This window comes from Pan troglodytes, chromosome 2 (assembly GCF_028858775.2).
Source record: "Pan troglodytes isolate AG18354 chromosome 2, NHGRI_mPanTro3-v2.0_pri, whole genome shotgun sequence".
In the NCBI taxonomy this organism is placed as follows: Eukaryota; Metazoa; Chordata; class Mammalia; order Primates; family Hominidae; genus Pan; species Pan troglodytes.
The window spans coordinates 67,642,493-67,651,406 of NC_086015.1; positions in this window are offsets into that span (position 1 = coordinate 67,642,493).

The following is an 8,914-nucleotide window of genomic DNA, read 5'->3' on the forward strand; positions in this document are numbered from 1 at the left end:
GAGTTTGAGACCAGCCTGACCAACATGGAGAAACCCCATCTCTACTAAAAATACAAAATTAGCCAGGTGTGGTGGCACATGCCTGTAATCCTAGCTACTCGGGAGGCTGAGGAAGGAGAATTACTTGAACCCGGGAGGCAGAGGTTGCAGTGAGCCAAGATCGCACCATTGCACTCCAGCCGGGGCAACAAGAGTGAAACTCCATCTCAAAAAAACAAACAAACAAACAAAAAAATCCTTTCCAGAGAGAAACCTTCAGCCTTGCTCTGGTGAAGTGTTGTTTCATCCTGTGGTTTTCCAGATCCACCAGAACCCAACTCCCTGGCCCTCCCTACTTCCAAAGCTCAGACATTCTAAATCGAAGAGATTACAGATAATGTAAAGGAAAGGCCCAGAGTTTATCCTCTCACCATTTTAACAGGAGGCAGGAGTGTTTAACAAAAACATTCAAACTCACTTATCTGACAAAAGAAGAAAAAGGAATTAAAGAAAATTTGTTATATGTCCAGTTTTCAAAGGCTTCTTGCTTTGAGCTGTTTCAAGTTGAGTGACAGAGAAGTTTTTTTTGTTGTGTTTTGTTTTGTTTTTTGACAAATACAGGGCTCATACTATGAGCCAGGCACTGTTCTAGGGAGTTCCAAATAGTAACTCATTTAATACGATAACAACCGTGTGAGATAGATATTATTATTATTACCATCTCATAGATGAGGAAACTGAAGCACAAAGGTTGTGATTTTCATGAATCACACAACTAAGCAGATTCGAGAGTTTTCTGCCTTCCCCAAGGGCATTGTTAATTTTGCTTTAATATTAGACTTCATTGTGAGCAATAATATTATAACTCACCAAAAATAGCTGTGCACATTTCAGGCACTGTGCAAGAGATAGCAGTACCAGCTGGGCCCTAGAGAACCATTTGGCATTCCTCAAATAGAATTCTGTGGGCTGTTCTCCCTCAAAGCCCTTTGTGTCTCAGTTGCAAGTAGCTGAATATGGCAACCTTGGTGGCCAATGGAAAGGTCATATTCACACCTTTCAGAGAAAGAAACTAGAGAGGCTGACCAATGGTGTGATGAAGAATTTTGGAGTCCTTCCAACTCTATGGGCTCCCAGTAAGAATTTTTGAAAATCCATCCCAGATGGAAAGTCACACTCCTCTGGGAGAGATATCAATTATAGAATCTATTTTAGCCTGATGCAAAGAATGCAAACAGAGCAAAAGCACATGTATGTGTTGAAGCATCAGCGACAGACAAATCAATGAGTGTGATGCTAAGACACTAAAACATAGGAGATCTACTTCTTGGTTCTAGTCCCAGGACCATGAGCTCTACTCTAAAAACAAAGCTGCCATCTTGAAAATGTTACTGATCGTCACAAGTGAGATTGTGATGCAAATCTGTCTTAAGGTACCTTGGTTGAAAAGAAAAAAATCTGTTCCAATTACACATAAATACATATATACACACACACAAAGGAAAAATGGAAGGGTTGTATTTATCAAGGTACAGAGCATATAATGGAATGAAAGGATAGAGAATGTAATGAATGTCCACACAATCCTGAAAACAGAAATAGAAAGCAAAATTGAGGCTTCACTCTCAGTTTCTCTCAAATGAATTGGTTTCTGATCTCTGCTTCTCTCTGCATGTGGTCATTATTCTGTATTCTCTTTCTCTCTATCTCTCTATCTCTATTTCCTAAACCAATTATTTCTGGATTCTTGGCACAAGAGCCTAACACAATGTCCCCATTGCTGACTTGACTTTTCCCTTTAAATGCTCAACAGACACTCAGTATCATCTCAGAAGGCCCAATTCTTATCCCAGGAGAGAGACGCTGATTGGCTGAGTTTGAGTAATGACTTCTAATCTAATTGTCTGAGGTCAAGGAGGAGGCTGACATGCTCACTTAGCAGGGACTGTGGGAACTGACTTTTTGCGGAGTCCGTGGATGGGTTCTCAAAGAAGGAAGAGAGGAACTGGGGAGGAAGTGATTGATAGAGGAAATTATAAGAATCTCTAGTACAAAATCTGTGACTTGGACTAGAAAGGCAATGTTATTTGCATCTCAGATATGGGCTTAGTGAAAGTGCCTTGAAGGAATAATTTTGTTTGTTACTCCAAGTGAAACCTTTAGTGTATTGTCATTGTACAAAAGAAGCTAATCTGACTCTCCCTGGGAAGTTTTCCTGTGATTAAATATAGCCAAGATATTCCTGTACAAGAGCTGTGGCAAGCTTGCAATTTGGTGAACATGATAGAAACATACCCTATCCAAGAACCCCTAATTTTCTTTATTTTAGCATCTAAAAATGGATCCAACTCTGAGATCAGGATTTGTGCTTTAAATAGTCCTTTATAAGAAAGGGGGAGAGGGTTGGAAGAAAACCAATGGCAGTACTGTTCATCAGCTGATTTTCTTCATGGGTAGAGCTAAGGAGAGCTCTTGGGGAGACCATTCTGCTGAATATGAAAAGGTTGGGCCAGCCCATTAACAAGGGGGGAGAGTGACCCAAAGAATTCAAGCCTGAGAGATTTGTTGTGCTAGTCTCCTCTTCTCTAATTTCAGTCTAGGCCACATGGGTTCCAATTTCACTTTGATCTTTTAGGAGGTACAATTTTTAAATCAAATGCAGGAGGTGGCATGGTATAAAATGGAAATTTTAGCCTGTTTTATACTCCCACACACTTGAGGAATACCACACGTTCCTGTTACAAGTTCTCAGTACCTTATTCACAACTCTAAATCTAAAGAACAGTGACCATCTAAATTTTTTCATAATTATTTGGTAACAAATTACGAACTGTAACTAACTAGAGGCTATTTGTGGTCTTTATTTCTTCCACTTTGGGTGAGTGTTCAGAGTGTGTAGCTAGAAGATCTATGCCCCTAGAGAAATTGTTGATTTGTAGAAGTGGGCCAGAGAGAGGACCTGAACTCTAGTCCTAGATATACCACCACAAGCTGGGTAGCTCTGTAAAAGTCCTCCAACTTTTCTAAATGAGCCTTGTGTTTTGTTTTGTTTTGTTTTGTTTTGTTTTTCAAATAAAAATTTGAGATCAGAAAGGGGTCTGTTTTCTTACAGAAGTTGTTGTGGGACTTCAAGAGGCATATACACATTTGAGGAGCTCAAAGTGTACCTATGCACACGCCTGATGTCTATTCTAACTTGTCTTATTCTAGACAAATTGTTACTATCATTTTCTTTATTAATAACTGCCCTTTATAGAACATCTACTACACTCAAGTACTGCTGTATAGTCTTTTATTAATTCCCTATACAGCTTTAGGGATTGGTATTTCTCTATTTTACAAAAGAGAGTGAAATTTAGGGAAGGTTGAACGTCCTACCCAGGATCTCATAGCATTAGGCGGCAGATCAAATCCAGGATTGCAACCCAGGCTTATTTCATGCTACAGTCTAGCTTCTTTATGATACCAGGAGTGGATATAAAACTGCCAAAGGAGGGTCTCTCCATTATTTACAGTTTATACTGAATTACAACAAATTTATTCTGTAAAATAAGGAAGAGAAGAGGAAGAAGCAGCATTTCACATGCCCAGAGCTCAAAGGAATCAAGAAGAGTTTTGTGGGTTTTTTTAATGCTCTAACAATATAACAATTTCCCTCCCTCTCTGTGTCATTTAGTTTAGTTTTCCAGAAAATTATTCCTCTGGGAGAAGGCAATGGAGTTTTTAAATCTGTGTGGCCTGTAGCCCATGGTTTTCCTTAAAGAAGGTACAAATGTTGGGAAGAAGACCATGGAAGAAGGGAAAGGAAGGCAGTAGAGCCCCTGGGAAGGTGAAAGCATCTTCCTGATCTTAGCACGTGGCAGGTGGCATGGTAGAAACACTGATGCAAAGGTTAGAATGATTTTACTTCCAGCTCTGTACCTGCTACCTCCTCTCTAGCTCTCAGATTCTTCCTTACTTAGTGAAAAGGGACTCTGTGACCAGATGGTCCCTAAAATCCCTTCCCATTCTGATAATCTTTTATGCAAACAAATATTTTCAAAAAGAAAATTATAACAAGGTGCTAATACGCATATGGACAAATTCTAATCACCTAAGAATCTGTCTTTTCTACCCCTTTTCACAACCTTGGCCATGACAGTCTGTGGCATAAGCCGAGCACACAGAGGGCTAAATGTCAATAAGCAGATGTCCTAGAAGGGAGAATAAGAAGAGGGGCAGGAGAAGCTGACAAATTCTCAGTGCTTTTCAGATTAAGAACATGAAGATAAGGTCAAACAATTCATGTGGCCATCTATTAATCTGTAAGGTCTTTAAAAGCAAGAGCCCTGCCTGTCTTGTATAGTAGCTTCAGCACCTAGAACAGTGCCCTTATATAGCAAATGCTTAGTGAATATTGAAAAGAAAAATGACTTTGGGAGACCGAGGCAGGCGAATCACGAGGTCGAGAGATCGAGACCATCCTGGCCAACATGGTGAAACTCCGTCTCTACTAAAAATACAAAAATTAGTTGGGCATGGTGGGGCGTGCCTGTAGTCCCAGCTACTGAGGAGGCTAAGGCAGGAGAATCCCTTGAACCCAGGAGGTGGAGGTTGCAGTGAGCCGAGACTGCGCCACTGCACTTCAGCCTGGGCGACAGAGCAAGACTTGAAAAAAAAGAAGGAAAAGAAAGAAAGGGAAAGAAAGAAAATGAATGGATGAATGAGTGCTTCTCAAACAGAAGGGGTAGAAAGGGGACTATTAACATATTTGCTTATATGCAGGTCAATGACATGCCAAAAAAAGAAAACACAGGTGTGCTCTAGTGGTAGATGAGTAAACTAGGTCTGATCACAAAGACTGTGCTAGTTTTCAGAATTGGTGGAAGGGAATATGCAGACTCCATTTAAGACTGCATTTATTCCAATTTAGCTCATAACTAGTGAATAAGCAGTCTTCAAGATCAAAAACACTCTGTGTCTTTGTGTTACTTCAAAGACACAGAGAATGCAGCACTCCGGTTGTTTAAGGGTCAGTGAAGTTCTCACAGAATGGGAAATCTACCAAGGAAGACTTTATCCAAAACATTGCAACAAGGGAGAGACATGGAACTCAACTCTAAATACAGTAGGGGCAAGTGACGATTTATAGCCTATGGGCAGGGTGAGGAAGTAGATGAAAAATTGCAAAGAGGAGACGGGTTAGGTCAAGGATCAGGGATATGAGGAACTTTATTGGATATCAAGGGTGAGAGATTCATACTAAACAGGTCTTGACAGTCTAAGGACAAAGCCTACTGGAGTAGAGGGCTCAAATGAGGCTAATGTTTGGCCAAGGAACTAGTCCAGGAGCAATATGTGGTACCTCTACTACAATACAAAGATTATTGAAGCATTCAATCTCCCATCCACATGGTTGACAGATATGTATGAAGCACTTCTGCTGGGTTCTGGGATACAGTGTGGGAGCAAGACAGATATGATTCTTGTTCTCATGGAGCTACGTGGAATTCTCATGGCACTTACTGACCTACATAATTTCCAGTTTGCAGAAACTAGAAATTATGTAGCTCAAGTGGAAATTATGAAGTTCAGTAAGTGTAATGACAGGGAAAGTACAGAAATGTCTAATAGGAGCACCCAACCATGTTTTTGAGTTTTTTTTGTTGTTGTTTTTTAAAATAACTTCACAGATGATATTTTGTCTAAGGCCTGAAAGATGGGTAGAACTTGGCAAGGCAGCAAGGACAGAGAATAACATCATTAAGAACATAGCAGTTTCAATAAACTGGCAAAAAAAAAACATGATATGACCCAAATGCCGCATGAGGCAAAGATGTGGGAGAGACGTGAGAAATTAGGCTGGGAAATGGATAGAGGCCAAATCAGAAAAAGCCTCAAGAACCACATTAAAAAGATACATATATAACTTCTCCTCAACTTATGATGAGGTTACATCCCAATAAACCCATCGTAAATTGAAAATATTATAATTTGAAAATGCATGAAATACACCTAACCTACCGAACATCATAGCTTAGCCTAGCCTGCCTTAAATGTGCTCAGGATACTTACATTAGCCCACAGTTGGGCAAAAGTATCTAACACAAAGCCTATTTTATAATAAAGTGTTGAATATCTCATGGAATGTATTGAATACTATACTGAAAATGAAAACAGAAGCCGGGCGTGGTGGCTTACACTTGTAATCCCAGCACTTTGGGATGCTGAAGTGGGTGGATCACCGGAGGTCAGGAGTTCGAGACCAGCCTGATCAACATGGTCAGCTACTCGGGAGGCTGAGGCAGGAGAATCACTTGAACCCAGGAGGCAGAGGTTGCAGTGAGCCAAGATTGCACCACCAAACTCCAGCCTGGGTAACAAGAGTGAAACTCTGTCTCAAAAAAAAAGAAAGAAAGAAAGAAAGAAAACAGAATGGTTGTATGGGTATTCAAAGTACAGTTTCTAATGAATGCATATTGCTTTCACACCATTGTAAGTAAAAAAAAAAAAATTCATAAGTTGAACCATTGTTAAGTTGAGGACCATCTGTATGCTTATTGCAGGACTTCTCTAAGCCTTTATTAGTAGATATCTTAGTTTGGGTTCCCCCAGAAGCATGCTATAAAAAAAGAATTCGAATATAATTAGTTTATGTGGGATGTTATTTCAGGCAACTTCACTAGGAGAAGGGAAGCCAGTCAATACAGGGTACATTAATGAGCTATTTTACCACTATGGGGACCTGGAGCTCAATCCCACTGGTGATATCTGAGAGACAATATAGAACACACCTCAGAGTTATCCCAACCAACAGGCAAGAAAGCTGGGAAACTTTCTCCCAACTACCACCTCTCATTTGTTGAAGTCTGCTTTCAAAGGCGTTGACTCTCAGGTACTTCCAACTTGCTCTGCAGGCCACAACATGTACTTCTTGAGTCACCAGTAAAAGAACACAAATAACAAAACAAGAACCTTGAGCAAAAGTCACATGAGCTTATACTATGCAGACAGTGCAGAGAATACTAGTAAAGCAAGAACAGCAACTCCTCCAATAGGTAACGTGGTTTGTGAAGCTCTGAGAGGTAGATTAAGTTTGCGTTTTCCCAGTATATTTGACCACAGAATCTTCTTTGACTAGGACATCCTGAAGGCTGATAATGTTTCACATAATAAACTTTGAGGGCTCCTTCTAGATCAGTAGTCAATAAATTTTATCCGTAAAGGTAAACTTTATCTGTAAAGATAGTAAATATTTTTGGCTTTACATGACATATGGTGTCTGTCACAACTGCTCAACTCTGTTGTGACATCCCCAAAACAGCCAGAGACAATATGCAAATGAATTTCCATGGTTGTGTTTCAATAAAGCTTTATTTACAAAATTAGGTGGCCAGCCAGATTTCACCCACCAGGTGTAGTTTGCTGACCCCTGGTCTGGCCATTCCTACAGCTCCATCCAGCTCTAGGATTCTAAGACATGTGTGTGGTTGCCCTACACAGCAGGGAGGTCAGATTGACTGATCTTAGCAAAGCCTTAACTCTCTTCTCTCATGTGGATTCATAGTAAATGGTGTTTCAAATCGATGTACCTAACCACTACAGAACCCCATCCCAGCCAGTCCTCTGCTGTAGTCCTGTTCATTCCATTTTGCTGAAGAAAAGCAAATGAGCCTAAATTTAATTAATCTGCTAGGGAAATAAAAATAGTGTTGCCTGAAGCTGCCTGATGCCAAGAATTTTCTGTGTCACAGGAAGAGAAAAATAAATAGTGGCTTAAAATAAAGTTCTCCTCACCCTAGGATCCTAAAGAGATATAAAGACTGGTGGTGGAGGAGGGAAAGGGGTCAGAGAACAAGACCCAACTCCAGCTTCTTTATTTTCTAGCTTGAAGACATAAGGACAACACTTTCTCCCGACACATGCATTTAGCCACCTAGTGAATGCTGGGCATTCATTCCTTAATTCAATAAAAATATATTGGATGCCTAATTTTTGCCAGACACAGTGCTAGACAGGACGGGCTACATAATTTGTTGGGCCCTGAATTTTGCAAAACAAAAATTCAGGGCTTCTGTTCAGCAATTACAGTATCAGGAATTTCAAAATGATGACAGCAGAGTACTATACCAAGCCTGGGGCCCTTCTGACTGCTGTGCAATTGCATAGGCCACATACCCAAGAAGCTAGCCCTGGCTAGACATTGGTGTTACAAAGATATATATGGTTACAAAGAAGATTTCAGTCTTCACTCTAGAGAAGCTACTATCCAAGAAGTGAGAGAAGATATGTGTAATAAGACTATCAGAGCTTCATATCTTCCTTTTCAAATGCTTCACCACTTTTATGCACATCAGATCCCAGTGAGCTTCTACATTCAACAGCCAGCACCTGCATCTCTCTGTTGGCATCTGGCCACAGGCTGCTGGTGCCACTTTTTCAGGGAACTCAGAGAACTAGAAGTCCTTCACCAATGACTTGTGTGCGAGTCCATCTGGTTTGCTCCTTGCCCCTGATTGGGTCAGCCCTGAGGCCAGATGTGCATTGGTCCCAAACCTTCTCCATAGGATTAAGTCACACCCCAGCCTGGATCCCTTCCCTTCCTATTTCCCCACTTCCCTACCAGTTCTTCTTGGGAGCACTTCCTAATAGATTATTTCCACACACAAATTTTTATTTCAGAGTCTGCTTTTGAGGAACCCAATCAAAAAACACACATATAAATTATAGGGGACTGTTAATAGACTAAATGTCTGTGACCCAAAAATATTCTTATGTTGAAATCCCGGCCAGGCGCGGCGGCTCACACCTGTAATCCCAGCACTTTGGGAGGCCAAGGCGGGTGGATCATGAGGTCAGGAGATGGAGACCATCCTGGCTGGCATGGTGAAACCCCATCTCTACTAAAAATACAAAAAATTAGCCCGGCGTGGTGGCACATGCCTGTAGTCCCAGC